At 46.1% G+C, this 17817-nt stretch overlaps 1 pseudogene; it reads right to left on the bottom strand.

Moving 5' to 3' along the window:
- Positions 1–2662: 2662 nt before the first annotated feature.
- On the bottom strand, positions 2663–13623 carry LOC142915844 (putative RNA-binding protein 46 pseudogene; annotated as a pseudogene).
- Positions 13624–17817: the final 4194 nt, after the last annotated feature.

Genomic DNA, 17817 nt, shown 5'->3' with positions numbered 1-17817 from the left:
CGGGGAAAGACGGTGGCATAAGTAAATACAAAAACGAACCAGTAAACCATTGGTGATTGATCAAAGCTATGAAGGCGATGATCCAGGAAAATTATATTATGATGCTGTGGTAAAAGGTAATAAGTTACTCTAAAGTGCATGGCCATGGAAACGTTGGTAATGATTAGGAAAAAGTCTGAAATATGTTGACGTGTAAATCAGCAAATCAAATTAAATCCACAGAGGAGGGAAAGAAGGATCCCAAGCATGCGACACTCAGAACCAAAAGTGGCAGAAACTCGGCCGAGAGAGGGGAGAGAGAGAGAGGAAGAGACTTTTCAGGACTTTATTTCCATAAAAAAAGTAACAAAAAAACATTACAGCAAAATAACACCAAAATTGAAAATCAATAAAACATCAAACTCTTAACAGCGGTATGTGCATGAAATACAAATGGCACCGGGATAGAGGCTGTGGAAACGAGGCAGTGCACGGACATCTCCATGTGCAGCAAAGTTGTTCAAGGGTTTTTCAATTTTATAAAGAATCAAATGTTTTGACATCAGAATGCGATGTGAACAATATATATTTTTCTCCCCTACATTTTCAAAACGAAATGGCGTTGACATGTCAAACACCTGAATTCGTTTTTTCAAGGATTCTGTTGTCGTAGCTACGTATGCAGTCTGCAAGTTTTTTATGTGGGCACGTGCAAATATTGTCTGGGTACATGAAAATATTCCTTTGAAAATGTGTCCTAGACTATATATATTTGTAAGTTAATAAAAGTAGAATTGAAACATTAGCACAATGTAGATTTGTATATTGTAGGGTAGAAATATATTTATCATAGCGATGATCTAACATTGGTTTAATACAATTTACATTTTTACTTAGAATACTTTAGCCATGCAATAGACTAAATATAATGCTTGTGTTTTAAAAGAAAAAAATATATTTACTAGGATTAAAGTTGCGCGAAAGATTTTATAAAATCTGAGGCTTGGAGATTTGCATGCTGGGAATTAAATTGAGACAGAAAGGGGTTAATGCATGGCTTGCAGAGCAGTTGCACGTTACAGAGATCATTGACAAAACAGAATGCGATGTGAACAATATATATTTTTCTCCGCTACATTTTCAAAACGAAATGGCGTTGACATGTCAAACACCTGAATTAGTTTTTTCTTCAAGGATTCTGTTGTCGGTTTTCATTAAAGTGTAATGACAGGGTGACACCTGCTGACATCACAGGGTGACACCTGCTGACATCACAGGGTGACACCTGCTGACATGACAGGGTGACACCTGCTGACATCACAGGGTGACACCTGCTGACATCACAGGGTGACACCTACTGACATCACAGGGTGACACCTGCTGACATGACAGGGTGACACCTGCTGACATCACAGGGTGACACCTGCTGACATGACAGGGTGACACCTGCTGACATCACAGGGTGACACCTGCTCACATGACAGGGTGACACCTGCTGACATCACAGGGTGACACCTGCTGACATCACAGGGTGACACCTGCTGACATGACAGGGTGACACCTGCTGACATCACAGGGTGACACCTGCTGACATCACAGGGTGACACCTGCTGACATGACAGGGTGACACCTGCTGACATGACAGGGTGACACCTGCTGACATGACAGCGTGACACCTGCTGACATGACATGGGGTAACACCTGCTGACATCACAGGGTGACACCTGCTGACATCACAGGGTGACACCTGCTGACATCACAGGGTGACACCTGCTGACATCACAGGGTGACACCTGCTGACATGACAGGGTGACAACTGCTGACATGACAGGGTGACACCTGCTGACATCACAGGGTAACACCTGCTGACATGACATGGGGTAACACCTGCTGACATCACAGGGTGACACCTGCTGACATCACAGGGTGACACCTGCTGACATGACAGGGTGACACCTGCTGACATGACAGCGTGACACCTGCTGACATGACATGGGGTAACACCTGCTGACATCACAGGGTGACACCTGCTGACATCACAGGGTGACACCTGCTGACATCACAGGGTGACACCTGCTGACATCACAGGGTGACACCTGCTGACATCACAGGGTGACACCTGCTGACATCACAGGGTGACACCTGCTGACATCACAGGGTAACACCTGGTGACATGACAGGGTGACACCTGCTGACATCACAGGGTGACACCTGCTGACATGACAAGGGGTAACACCTGCTGACATCACAGGGTGACACCTGCTGACATCACAGGGTGACGCCTGCTGACATCACAGGGTGACACCTGCTGACATCACAGGGTGACACCTGCTGACATCACAGGGTGACACCTGCTTGCATGACAGGGTGACACCTGCTGACATCACAGGGTGACACCTGCTGACATCACAGGGTGACACCTGCTGACATCACAGGGTGACACCTGCTGACATGACAGGGTGACACCTGCTGACATGACAGGGTGACACCTGCTGGCCTGGCAAGGGCTTAACAGGTACAGCCACAAAGGTAACAACCAATCAGGGAAGGAGGCGCATCTGGGGCAAAGGCAACAGGTGGGGCTAGCCGAGTTACTCCGGTAACCTGCTCAAAAGGTTCCACGAGAGGGCGTGGCCAGAGGCGGGGCCTAGCCACACCTCTGGCCACGCCCTCTCGTGTAACCTGCTCCAAGGTTTCACGAGAGGGCGTGGCCGGAGGCGGGGCCTAGCCACGCCTCTGGCCACGCCCAGTCCACCTTGATGGTCCGGCCCCATAGCTGCAAGTTGATAAGAAGGAGCTTCCGCCGGGCCATGGCGGCCGCATGATGGCTCCGGTACTCGATGAACGCGTAGCCTCGGTTGAGGGTTTTGTCCCGGTAACAGACGCTCATCTTGACGTCCACCACGCCCTCTGTGGCACCGCTCATCGCCATCATCACCTCCGCTCGCTTCTTGTCCTCTGGCAGCCCCCCAATGAAGAGGCAGCGATTGTCCACGCTGAAGCGGACTCCAATGCGGCGTCCGGGACGGATCTCGAATTTGTTGAGTTTCTTGACGGCATCCGTGGCTTCGGCGAGCGTCGCGTAGGTAGCGAACGCGTAGCCGCGGGTCTCTCCACTATGATCCATCATGAGGCGGAGCTGGTAGAGCTTCCCCACCGTCACCAGCACGGGCACCAGCTCATCCTCGTAGAGGTCGCGCGGGATCCCCCCCAGAAACACCTCGCAGCCACGGGCGGGAGGGGGCCCCTGCCAGTCGGGCGGCGGTCCGAACTTCCTCTGTCTGCTCTCCTGGACGATGCTGTACCCCGTGCGCAACATGAGGTCCAGCAAGACCTTCATACGGGCCATGCCGAGCACCGATGGTTTGGCTACTACGGTGGTGCTGGGGCAGCGCCTTGGGGCCCGGTGGAGCACTTGACACTCCGCGCGGTCGCCTCGTGCCGACAAAGCCACGGGGGGAATCAGCTCCTGAAAAGCCAAATCCCCGGCAGGAACTCGCTCGGCCCAAACCTACAGGCCAGCAGTGAAGAGAGGAAAAGAGAGAGAGTGGAGACGGATGGAGAAAGATAGACGCGTTTGTTCGGTCCATGGGCCTAAATGTGACGTTAGCGTAGCCTGTGCAGTATGCATACAGTGCTTTTGTCAATCCACTGCTGGATGAAGCCCTCCCCCACATTGCGCAGAGGAGACAAGAAACACAAACCCACACGGTTCCCGAGCGGCGCTCACGAGGCGGCGTTTGACTTCGCGCAGTGAACTTCGCCCGTGATGACGTCACTGGGCACGACAGGAGAGGTTGCCACTGACTTTTAGCGCCGGTTTTTTTCTCCCCATCCAATAGTCCATGAAACGCTTCAAAATGAGACCGTTTTGCCGGTATCAAAGTATGACAAAATAAGAATAGAATTGATCCTTTTTTGGCAACAAAACGGGTGTTTAGATGTCCAAACACAAAACAGAAACCTTCTTCAATGAATCGTAAGATCTGTTTTATTGCCAGAAAGGATACAACCTATTCTTATTTTTTCATAGCCCATGAGATGTCTCCTTTGTCGGTACCACGTGAGGTGGCCTAAATTGAGCAGTTGCAATTTCTCTACGTGGCCAGTGATAAACAAATTCAATGAGTGAGACTATAAAGTAATTTACTTTCATTTTCCATCCAAATAAATGGGTACAACTGAAGTGTTGCTACCTTAGGTGGTACCGAGTTCTGCTCTGGACCATGAGTGGGCCGTGTAATAAATTTTGGCCAGTTTTCAACATTGTTAGGTCCCTAACAGCAACAGAGCTATTGTACTACAATTGTGTTCATATTGGATCATCTTTACAACAGAGCAGACATGCAGACAGAGCTAATGCTTAATGCTTTCAACCCTCGTTGTTGAAATGTGAGTTTACTTGCAAATGGAAACACAGTTCTAGATTTAAAGCTTTCGTGACTGCTAGGATCCATAATCTTTGGTTCTATTTGGTAAAGTCACGTAGGTAAAAAAATAAAATAACAAAAATCACGACGTTTCGCCCACAACACGGCCTTCATCAGGTGAAGGGACGAGACTTTCTGGAGGACAGCGCTGGAGTGAAAAAGCCACGCTCAGATCACGACCTTTAAGCTGTGTGAGAAGAAACAAAGCGCCTTGACAAAGGAATTAGCATATAATTTAGCATTGAAATGGCTCATTGAAATAGCTAAGTTAAAGTATACACATCTGCAGAGGCACCCCTTGACAAAGGAATTAGCATAGAATTTAGCATTGAAATAGCTGAGTGATTAGCTTGTAACTGGTCACAGAAATAGCTATGTTAAATTCAGAGCATATACATTCACCGAGGCACCTAGTACAAATCAAACAGGAGAATTTAGCGAAACACAACCACGCTCAGACCGCGGACCTTTAAACTGTGTGCGAGCAAACAAGGTGTCCTGACAAAGAAATTAGCATAAAATTAGCATTTGATTGGCCGATTTTAGAAAAGATGTGGTGCACGTGCCGGTGGACTTGCCGTTTGGCACGGGGGGGGGGGGGGGGAGTTTACCTATTGATGGTGTGAAAAACGAATTTATAAGAGCTGCGAAAGTTTGGGGTACCACTACTTGAAAAATATACTGTACCATTGAAATTAGTTTAATGATTAGTTCGATTTAGAACATCTTTCCAATGGTTGCTTAATTTGAAACCATCTTCTCGGTTGAAATTGTGTCTGTGTTTGTAAAACCCGTGGGTTTGCAAAGAACCTTGGTATCGGGAGAAAATTATATCGTGATCACCCACAGCGTTGTAACAGTGATCAGCCACGGCAGAAGAATTCGTTTTGCCGTGTTTCAAATCTGATTTGTGCTCGCGAATTCGGTCAGAGACATGTCGCTTTGTCTCCCCGATATAGCAATCACCGCAGGTACAACTCAATTTGTAAACCCCGGGGTACTGTAAGTCAGGAATGACATCCTTCACGGATGGGATCAGATCACGAATTTTGTGTACTGTATTGAACCGGACCTGGATCTTGTGTTTGTTTAGAATTTTGGAAATATTTTTAGTAACGCCTGCTATATATGGTAGTGTGATGGTTTTGACCGGAGTATCAAGTGGTTGTTTCTGTATGGAGGGAGAAAAAGCTTGGCGGATGGTACGGTCAGAGTAACCATTCCTTTTGAGGGCCAGGTGTACATGTTGTAATTCACTAGTCAGGTGGTGTTGGTCCGAAATGCAATGAGCACTATGGTATAAAGTTTTGATGAGAGAATTATTTTGGGCTGGGTGGTGGTGGGAATCAGGTTTCAAGTAGGAATCTGTGTGGGTGGGTTTCCTGTAGACAGAATGCCCCAATGAGCCATCAGGTCTCCTCTCAAACAGAACATCACTCAGCTATTTCAATGCTAAATTTTATGCTAATTCCTTTGTCAAGGGGTGCCTCTGCGGATGTGTATACTTTAACTTAGCTATTTCAATGAGCCATTTCAATGCTAAATTCTATGCTAATTCCTTTGTCAAGGCGCTTTGTTTCTTCTCACACAGCTTAAAGGTCGTGATCTGCGCGTGGCTTTTTTTTCACTCCAGCGCTGTTGTTGTATATGAGCCTTTTCCAAAATTGATATGAACAATAATATTTGCCATTATATATATCATATTTTTTTTAACAAACGAAAAAAATAATCAATAAAACCCGTAAGCCAGGCACACGAAAAACCAGATGTCGGTCATAAACAGGCCATTAATAAAGAAATAATTAAACTCTCGAGGTGAGGATGTTAGCAGCTATCTGCGAAGATCTCCAGATGAACAAGAGTTGAATGTGCCCTAAGGGAGGTCACGCAGAGGGAAGCCCTCCGCAAGCCAGAAATGAGGACGCCCATGGGTTAAACCATTTTTTTTTTTAAACAACGGTTAAAATTTAAAATGCAATAACAAGAATAAGCTAAAGTTAGCGGTCCTCGCGCTCACTCCAATTAAGACCAGGCCACCAGATACATCAGTGAATTATTATCCAATAATTCGCTTTCAAATGATTTTCACCTTTAATACTTTTACTGTTAAAACAAAGCTTGGAGACAAAATACACAGTCACATCAAAGGTTTTCGAGAAGGAATGAGACAACGGGCAAACTTGCGAAAGAGTTTAAACAATATCCCAAGCAACCCCGACCACCTTTGTCTCTCTCGCAGCGCGGAGAAGCAAGAATTACACCTTATCACAAGGGGCCATCTGGAAAAGCCAGCCGGTTTGATGAGGAGACACACCCCACCCCACACACGGCAACCAGGCAAACAAAGTTTTAAAGAAATTGCAATATAACATTAATAATAACGTGTTAACCTTAAACGATATTCCATTATAGAACCTTACAGAACCAAGGGATATGGATTCCAACAATCAAGAAACGGACCTCTTAAACTCAGGATGAAAATTATTTTTCTTTTTAATAATTCCATCATAACAATGCGAACCTCGGTAACCCGAGAGGGGTGTCGGGAGGACGTAGTTACAAACACGAGTCTTGGCGAACATGGGACCAAATGGTATTTGAGAAATATAAAGTCGAAAGTATAAAGAGATAGGTGCTCCCGACCACCTTTGTCTCTCCCGCAGAGCGCGAGAGAGGAATTTCACACCAGGGCAAACAGATCGTTAACGCAGGAGCCATCTGTACACACACGAACTCACACACAAACAGACCACGCCCCCCCCCCCCCACCTTTTCCACAGCGTGGAGAGAATTGTCTTTGAATATAACGGTCAGCCGCATTTTCAAAAGTCAGTCAACAGTCAAGAGTCAAGACAGATCAGCGAGTCAAGACGTCCACAGGACGAGCAGTCGCATGGAGCGGCTGGCTCCGAGCCTTGCTGAGTAGCGAGGATCGCATGAGTCGCCATGTATCAACGAAATTGAGTCATACAGCAGTGGAGAGAAACTGCTATCAGCGAATCAGCACTGAGAGCGCTCGAGCATCTCCACAGGGAGAGAGCGTGCAACGTGGCTAAACCAGCAGCGGAAAAGCTTGGACAGCCGCCAACAACTTCAGCAAACCAGCGACCAAGCGCGTGCGACTTGAGTCATACAGCAGTGGAGGAAACCTGCTGTCAGAGAGCCGCCAACAACTTCAACAAAGAGAGCACGTGCGACTCGGCTCACTCAGCAGAAGAAAACTTGACCTGTCGCCCGCGAGCGCAGCGTCAGATACTACAGCAGCGGAAAGAGCGCGGCCAGCAACGCCAAGCAAGAGCGTGCAGCAGCTCATCCGGCAGTGGATGAAACTGCTGTCAGCGAACCAGCACGGGCACGTTCGCGCATCTTCAAGGAGAGGGAGCGCGCGCCACCAGCGTGCCATCAGCACCAGCATCAGCACCAGCGCGCGAACAGCGTGCCACCAGCGTGCCACAGCTCGCAACTTCACGTCACCAGGGCTGAGAGGGAAGCGGCCCCGCACTCAACACCCATCGGCGCGACGATGGCGAGCGTCGTGCTGACTCATCCAGCCAGCGGTGGACAGAAACTGGCAGTCGTTCGTATGCCCCTCCCCCACACTCCCTCCTCACTCCCCCACCGCTACACAACGAACAAACATTTTTTTGACAAGGAAATCAACCTAGGCGTTTGCTCAACGCAAGAAATCAACAACGCTTCCATTAAACATACAAGACTCATGATAACTGCGTCAACTATTAGCTGATAACGAAAAACATCGCCACCCATCGAGTTACGTTGATGAGGCAATCAGAATTATTTCAGTCGAACGCTTTAATTGCATAATCGTTGATGAATCAATGAACGAACATCGCCGTGGTACTGTGCTGACGATTTCAAGCATAATAATTTCGCATATCAGAATGTGTTAAGGATTGGATACGAATCAAAGACCGAGTGCCGTCTTGTGTAATCATTCAAGTATACGAATTCGCATATAATAGAGTTAAGGTTTGATAGAATAGTTATGCATGTTTAATCTCTCTCTCAACAACCGATTGATTGCGTTACGCGTCGGGAATTAACCACAGGTGCCGCTATCGAGGTGAAACAACGCAATCGTGATGGTATTATGTTAACGCTGTGTTGAAATTCCAAAATCCCGAGATTGAGTTTTCATATTATCCTAAATTAAAGTTAGCTAGAAAATAAAATTGATTAAAGCAGGTTTGTGTGTGATTCTTCCTGAAATTCTGCATATTGTTCTGCGTATGAGATCTGAATCCTGGGGACCTATCATAAGCACACTATCACCACACATAATCCATAACACACATAATTCATAATGTTCAATCGAGAGTAATCGTATCCTTATCGATAATACGGAATTAAAGAGCAGAGTCGAATCGACTCTCTCTCATTCGTGCTCACAACACCTACAGAACTGCATACGATTAATCGCGTTGTTCAAATTCATAACACAATCGTCACCGAGGCTCGACCTAATTATCATAACGACCTGCATCATCATAACCATGCCCACTCGCATAATTAATACGATCATCTCTCGAATCAGCATAATTTATGCACATAATTACACAAATTAACATAATTTCGGATGAATTTTGCAAATTTCAAATTTCATTTAATTTTCATTATTTTCATCAATTTTCATAACACCTATATATACAACAGTTCCAACCTGGACATCGATTCCCATGCTCGCTGCTACTCAACTGACATCCCTACGAGAGAGAGGCTCTACCTTGGTAAACAACAACCACCACTACCACCAGCATGAGAATTTCTCACCTCGGATTTCAGTGCAAGCGCGGATCGGCAGCCTCCTGTTACGCGCGATGTCACGCGGAAGCAGGTTGGCGGAGTGTGAATACCTTGGTGAGATGACGTCACTAGCGAGGTACACCTCCCGCTGGCACTTCATGCCGATGAGGTCATGCTGAGTGGTGACGTCACAGAGCGGGGATGGAGTTTAAGTTGATTTAGCTTAATTTTTCATTGCCCCCTCCCTTGGGTACGTGAACTCAGCAACAACGTGGACATTATTGTGTGTACAGTGTGTGTACGTACACACACTGTGTGTACGTACACACACTGTGTGTGTAGTGGGGGGCAAAGGCGGTGCATTGGCCAGTCATCTGAGTCAGTCGACCCATGGCATCTTATCATCAATTTATTTTTATTTGTTATTTGTATAAAAAAATTGTTTAATCTTTAATTTTGTTTTCTATCTACGTGACTTTACCGAAAGAACCAGGAATATGGTAGCGTATTCTCTATTTGTTGCAGAGGTTTAACGTTCAAATCCGACAGGCACACCTGGCTACCCCAGTAACATTCACCACAATATGCGCTGTTCTGCTTCACGGCGGATGTCAAACAGAGTATTGTGTCACTTACAATGCACAGGTCATTGCATGTTGGTGTAACGGTCAAAATTGTGGTTAATTCCAGACATTATCCGGAAACTCCACAATGTAGATGACGCGTCAATGATCGACCCCTACCGACAGACTCATGCCACGTGCAGGCCGGTGGAGGGCCACCTTGTGCCACACAGGGGCAGCTGCCACTAGGGGGCGGCCTTCGATTGTTTGAGATGAGATTCGATACGAAACACCGAGTTGCTGAGGCAATTAGGCAAGCGACTTATGAGCGAAAATATGTTGTTTATAACATAGTGAATGCTTGGGAGCTTAATTATCTCTCGCTCCTGCTCACAGATTTACCCAGCCCACAGATCTTACATATGAACAGCTAACGGTCAGTGAGGTCAGCAGCACGGTAGGTTCTGGTGTCAAGGACATGGGCCTGCATTCACTGGTCCACTGCTATATAGTCCAGCGGATGTTCTTGCTTGGACCCGGCGTGAATCCAAGATGTTGTCTGGATGCACAGATGCCAGAACAGCGTGTTGGCCATGACAAGCCCACAGGCTCCACAGAAGTCTAACAGCCTCCTACCGTTGTTATTGAGTTGATCTGGCCCATGCCTTCCAATCGCTCCAGACCAGGTGCCAGCATCATCACCAACTCGGGCATTGAAGTCACCCAACAGGATGACTCTATCCCGAGGGGCCACTTTTAGCTAACACCTGTGACAGGAGGTCATAGAAGGAATCTGAATCCACGGGCTTGCCTGCATCCCTCCACTGATGTTCGTCTTCGGTGGGGGCGTAAGCAGCCACCACCACCACCATTCTCTGCCTCCTGTTGATGGGGAGGCGAGCCCAAAGTAGCCTGGGGCTTACAGCTTTCCACACCTCGCCGCCACCTTCCCACGCCGCCTTCATTCTTTTTTTCAGAATAAGAGCCACTCCTTGTTGTTTGGCAGTCTCCTGCCCCGAGTGGATGACTCTGCACCCCTCATGATGATTGGAGTCAGAGCCGGTCCACTGGATCTCCTGAATGCCACAGAGATCCAGGCGGTACCGGTCCAGCTCTGTGCAGAGTAGCAGCCTCTCCTCCACGTGGCCACTCTCAGTGACTTTTTGCCATTTCTAGAGGAACCCCAAGGGTAAGGATTCAGGCATTGCTCCTCACAATGTTATCGTCTGGCATTACAACCACCAACAACACACCTATATTTGAATTGCAAGTAACTTTAATGAACACAACGCAACCCAAACAACTGTTCGTTTGAAAAACATATCCTAAAGAATCGTCACTGGGTGTTGGCTGTGAGCGGGAATCAAACTCGAGTCGTCATGTTTGTAGAGCAGCGCACTAACTGCTAGACTACCGCCACACACGTTACACACACACAAGGTACACACACACAGTGTACACACACATGGTACACAGACACACAATATATACACACACACACACACAGTACACACGCACGCACAGTACACACACAGTACACACACACACGCACGGTACACACACACGCACGGTACACACACACGGTACACACACACATGCAAGTACACACACACACAGTACACACACACACACACGGTACACACACACACGGCACGCCCTCACTCCTTCAGTCACGTGACTAAGGTTGACGTGCCGCCCCGTCTCCCGAGGTGACCTCTTGGCTCTCTCGTCTCTCCTCGACACGTAGATTCATTTCTTACTCTTACCTAGAAACGTCATTGTCTGTGTCTGTGGACGCAACTTGCGAGGAATTGTACTCACACACTGTGGGGTTTACGTTTCAAATAAAGTGCCCAGATACCACGCGATAAGCCCCGTGGTGAGCCAGTGCTATTCGTAGTTACAATCCGTCAACATGAAAGTAATTAAATTAACAATTTATTACTAATCTCCATATATATCAAAGGCAAAGTTGTGAATGTGTGTGTCTGTTCAAAATGTTTAGCGTACTTCCCGACACGCACCAAGCTTGAAATTTGCCATGTGGGTAATTTCCAGACTGTACACCATGCAAACATTATAAAAATACACTTTTGTATATTTTTTTGGGGGGCGTGCAATAATGGATAAGCATGAAAACACCAAGATACATAGGACTTACTTTGATTAGAATCTTGGAATTGATTGTGTACATGTTGAAATTGGTAAATTTGCATTTTGAGCACACTGATGTTTTAATAAATGTTCATGATTCTGAGAATATAAGTGTAATTCTGAGCATCATAATGACCATATTGGAATTGTCATCATGAATGGGGGTTCAATTATTTTTTTATAATAGGAATGCGGTTTTGAGCATGACTATTGCTATTTCGGACTCATTAATGACAATAGATTGATGATTAAATTGCGATTTTGTTTTGCTCATCAATCAGGACACTGTTAATGATGCGCATGCCCATAAATTGTTGAAATGACTAGAAATGCAAGTTGTGTATACTCTCCAACCCCATTCCTCTACCTACCCATTCCCTTGGCGGGCTCCATGCCCACTTAAAACCCATGACGGTGACGATTCCACCCATCGCTGTAACAATCAAAGCACCTCCAACTTCTGAATGCAAAGGTGCTGGTTGGTGTAACGCCAAAACACATCGTCAACGCCGCTCCCAAGCCCGCCCTACGTTAGTTAAAGCGTTAGAATCAACAAAATAAAAAGTTCCACAGAGGAAACTAAAATGACATTACGCAATCCCCAAAGTTGCACGCGGTAGGCTACACGACTCGGAGAACAACGTCAGACTTCAAGACTTGCATCGCCATCATCATCATTCTTCCTCTCCACAAGTCATCGCACGTCAATATTCAATAAGCTGCACACACGTGCAAGTCACCTCTCGACCCGCCACCTGCACAGTTAACGCGATCAGACCCGGGGGTCAAATTAAAATTGTGTCGTCTTTGGTGACGTATTACAATCGGTGTAATTTTAATGATGTACGTACAGCAACTGCTGTACGTACATCGAATTATCTCATTGACAACGGGGTCCACTTTTGCGGTATTTGCGTGCGGTCTTTTAATTATATAGATACGTAGTCAGTTCATTAGTATGGGGTTCCTCTATAAGGAATTGTAATTGTAAAATGTATTACTTAATAATACGATTCCAGGCCGCACTTAGCTTGTAGCAGTCAGAGCAGTTAAAATGACTGTACATGTGTAGGTATGAAATAAAATAAATTTAATTTAAATACAATAAATGTAATTTATTAAAAATTTAAATTAAACGTAGGTATAAAATAACTTTAATTTAAATACATTTAATTTATTTAAAAAATCAATTTAATTTAACGTATGTATGAAATAAAATTTAATTTATTACAAATTTAAATTAAATTTAACGAAGGTATAAATTAAAATTAATTTAAAGTATAAAAAAAATATTCATTTATAAAAAATTACGTAGGTATAAAATAAATTTTAATTAAATTAATTCCAATTTTAAATTAAATTTAACGTAGGCATGAAATACATTTTAATTAAAAATTTAAATTAAATTTAACGTAGGTATAAAATAAAATGTAATTAAATAAAATCATGAATAAATTTTATTTTCTACCTCCGTGACTTTACCGAAAGACACAAAGAGTGTGGACCCACGTGACATCAAGGCTGTCCTAGTCTAGGCAAGGCCTCAGGGTGTACCGGGCCTTTCACAACAACAGCAGCAGCAACAACGGTTCTCTTGAGAAAATGCTTTAAAAAATAAAGTCTACGTAGCTTACCTTGACACTCGCGAATTTTAATGATTAAAATAATTAAAACAAAACTAAACACTCACACGCACATGGGCGCGCGGCTTTCAGCGTGTAAGGCATTAAAAATGGTAGCGTCCTCCCGCGATCTGATTGGTCGCAGCGTGCCAAAGTGGGGAGGAGGGAGGGCCAGCGATCCGATTGGTCGAGAGGCAAACCTGGGCGCGTCTCCAGCGATGGTGCGCAGCGATTGGTCAACGGTTGACCTATGCTAATTTTGGTATGCTAATATATTTTAATCTTGACTTAAAGCTTTCGTGACTGCAGTAATTCATATTCTTAGCTCTTTCGGTAAAGTCACGCTGAAGGGAAACAATAAAATAATAAAATATATAAAACAAAAAAAATTCTCACGACGTTTCAACCATAACACAAACGGTCGTCATCAGGTGTGTCGGTTTGCAATAATTAATTTATTTTAAAAGGTGTATTTATTTAAAAAAACGTCAGCACCACACGCAGCGATTTGGCAGTTTATTTAGAAGGACTAGTCCATCTATGTTCTGAAAAGAGGGAGACGAAAAATTAATTTGTCTGAAAGCCAATACCAGCGACAATTAGGGGCCGTCCGTGAATGACGTCACACACCTAGAGGGGGGCGGGGTCAGACGTTTGTGACGATGACAAGAATAGTTTAAAGCGATTTGAAGCATGTTTTATTTTTTTGGGGGGGTGGGGGGGGCAGAGCTTTGTGACGTCATAATTGAGGGGGGAGGGGTCTGACTTTTTGTGACGTCGTGTGACGATGGGGCGGGGGTCAAAAATCCTCTAAAATCGCGTGACGTCATTTAAGGTCGGCCCCTTACCTGAAGCAGTCCTGAGCGTCACTTAGGTGGACTCAGCCATAATTAAGGAGGTGGTGAGGTGGGTGGGGGTGCTAACATCAGAATTTGAGAGACGAGCGGCCAGCCGTGGTTCTGTCCACACCAGCCCCTGGTGTTGTTCCATTGCGACTCTCACCGGTGCTCGCTAACAGCGCACGCCCAGTGGGAGTCGATGAGTCCGTGGGTTTCTGTGCGAGTCCGTGGGTCCATGTGTGGGTCTGTGGATGCGTCAGTCTACATTGGGGAGCCTTTGTCTTTGCAGTTTGGGGACTAGTGCAGCACTAGTGTGTAGTAGTGTATAGTAGTGTATAATGTAGTGTATAGTGTAGTGTACAGTGTAGTGTATAGTGTAATGTACAGTAGTGTATAGTGTAGTGTATAGTGTAGTTGTGTACTGTGTAGTAGTGTAGTGTAGTGTATAGTGTAGTGTATAGTGTAGTGTATAGTGTAGTGTATAGTGTAGTGTATAGTAGTGTATAGTGTAGTGTATAGTAGTGTATAGTGTAGTGTATAGTAGTGTATAGTGTAGTGTATAGTGTAGTGTATAGTAGTGTATAGTGTAGCGTATAGTATAATAGTGTTTAGTGTAGTGTATAGTGTAGTGTATAGTGTAGTGTGTAATGTAGTGTATAGTGTAATGTATAGTGTAGTGTATAGTGTAGTGTATAGTAGTGTGTAGTGTAGTGTATAGTGTAGTGTATAGTAGTGTATAGTAGTGTGTAGTAGTGTATAGTGTAGTGTATAGTAGTGTATAGTGTAGTGTATAGTAGTGTATAGTGTAGTGTATAGTGTAGTGTATAGTGTAGTGTATAGTAGTGCATATTGTAGTGTATATGGTAGTGTATAGTAGTGTAGTGTATAATAGTGTATAGTAGTGTAGTATATAGTGTAGTGTATAGTAGTGTGTAGTAGTGTATAGTGTAGTGTATAGTAGTGTATAGTGTAGTGTATAGTGTGTAGTGTAGTGTATAGTGTAGTGTATAGTAGTGCATATTGTAGTCTATATTGTAGTGTATAGTAGTGTATAGTAGTGTAGTGTATAATAGTGTATAGTAGACGCAGACTCCAAATATACAGCAGCAGGCATAGTCAGGGTCGGGATCGAACCCACGACCTCCTGTGTACCAGGCGAGAGAGTAAACATCTCCTAGCCACCGTGATGATGATGATGAGAGAGAGAGATGCAGACTGCAAATATACAGCAGTAAGCATCGTCAGGGTCGGGATCGAACCCACGACCTCCTGCATACCAGGCGAGGTAGTCAACATCTCCTAGCCACCGTGATGATGGTGGTGGAACCCACGACCTCCTGTGTACCAGGCGAGGTAGTCGACATCTCCTAGCCACCGTGATGATGATGAGAGAGAGACGTAGACTTCAAATATACAGCAGCAGGCATCGTCAGGGTCGGGATCGAACCCACGACCTCCTGCATACCAGGCGAGGTAGTCAAAATCTCATAGCCACCGTGATGATGATGAGAGACGCAGACTCCAAATATACAGCAGCTGCAGGCATAGTCAGGGTCGGGATCGAACCCACGACCTCCTGTGTACCAGGCGAGAGAGTAAACATCTCCTAGCCACCGTGATGATGATGATGAGAGAGAGAGAGACGAAGACTCCAAATATACAGGAGCAGCAGGCATAGTCAGGGTCGGGATCGAACCCACGACCTCCTGCACACCAGGCGAGGTAGTCAAAATCTCATAGCCACCGTGATGATGATGAGAGATGCAGACTCCAAATATACAGCAGCTGCAGGCATAGTCAGGGTCGGGATCGAACCCACGACCTCCTGTGTACCAGGCGAGAGAGTAAACATCTCCTAGCCACCGTGATGATGATGATGAGAGAGAGAGAGAGACGAAGACTCCAAATATACAGGAGCAGCAGGCATAGTCAGGGTCGGGATCGAACCCACGACCTCCTGCATACCAGGCGAGGTAGTCAAAATCTCATAGCCACCGTGATGATGATGAGAGACGCAGACTCCAAATATACAGCAGCTGCAGGCATAGTCAGGGTCGGGATCGAACCCACGACCTCCTGTGTACCAGGCGAGAGAGTAAACATCTCCTAGCCACCGTGATGATGATGATGAGAGAGAGAGAGACGAAGACTCCAAATATACAGGAGCAGCAGGCATAGTCAGGGTCGGGATCGAACCCACGACCTCCTGCACACCAGGCGAGGTAGTCAAAATCTCATAGCCACCGTGATGATGATGAGAGATGCAGACTCCAAATATACAGCAGTTGCAGGCATAGTCAGGGTCGGGATCGAACCCACGACCTCCTGTGTACCAGGCGAGAGAGTAAACATCTCCTAGCCACCGTGATGATGATGATGAGAGAGAGAGAGAGAGACGAAGACTCCAAATATACAGGAGCAGCAGGCATAGTCAGGGTCGGGATCGAACCCACGACCTCCTGCATACCAGGCGAGGTATTCAACATCTCATAGCCACCGTGATGATGATGATGAGAGAGAGACGCAGACTCCAAGTATACAGCAGCAGGCATCGTCAGGGTCGGGATCGAACCCACGACCTCCTGTGCACCAGGCGAGGTAGTCAACATCTCCTAGCCACCGTGATGATGATGGTGGTGGAACCCACGACCTCCTGTACACCAGGCGAGGGAGTCAACATCTCCTAGCCACCGTGATGATGATGAGAGAGAGAGAGAGATGCAGACTGCAAATATACAGCTGTAAGCATCGTCAGGGTCGGGATCGAACCCATGACCTCCTGTATGCCAGGCGAGGTAGTCAACATCTCATAGCCACCATGATGATGATGATGAGAGAGAGACGCAGACTTCAAATATACAGCAGCAGTAAGCATCGTCAGGGTCGGGATCGAACCCATGACCTCCTGTATGCCAGGCGAGGTAGTCAACATCTCCTAGCCACCGTGATGATGATGATGGTGGTGGAACCCACGACCTCCTGTGTACCAGGCGAGGTAGTCAACATCTCCTAGCCACCGTGATGATGATGAGAGAGAGACGCAGACTTCAAATATACAGCAGCAGGCATCGTCAGGGTCGGGATCGAACCCACGACCTCGTGCATACCAGGCGAGGTAGTCAACATCTCATAGCCACCGCAATGATGATGATGAGAGAGAGAGAGAGACGCAGACTCCAAATATACAGCAGCTGCAGGCATAGTCAGGGTCGGGATCGAACCCACGACCTCCTGTGTACCAGGCGAGAGAGTAAACATCTCCTAGCCACCGTGATGATGATGATGAGAGAGAGAGAGACGCAGACTCCAAATATACAGCAGCAGCAGGCATAGTCAGGGTCGGGATCAAACCCACGACCTCCTGCATACCAGGCGAGGTAGTCAACATCTCATAGCCACCGTGATGATGATGAGAGAGAGACGCAAACCCCAAATATACAGCAGCAGGCATCGTCAGGGTCGGGAT

This window comes from Petromyzon marinus, unplaced genomic scaffold (genome assembly GCF_048934315.1).
Source record: "Petromyzon marinus isolate PM22_M1 ecotype Great Lakes invasive population unplaced genomic scaffold, UKy_Petmar_22M1.pri1.0 PM_G_Scaffold_36, whole genome shotgun sequence".
Lineage (NCBI taxonomy): Eukaryota > Metazoa > Chordata > Hyperoartia > Petromyzontiformes > Petromyzontidae > Petromyzon > Petromyzon marinus.
Note: the sequence above shows the minus strand (reverse complement) of the source record. Positions and strands in the feature narration are given on the sequence as shown.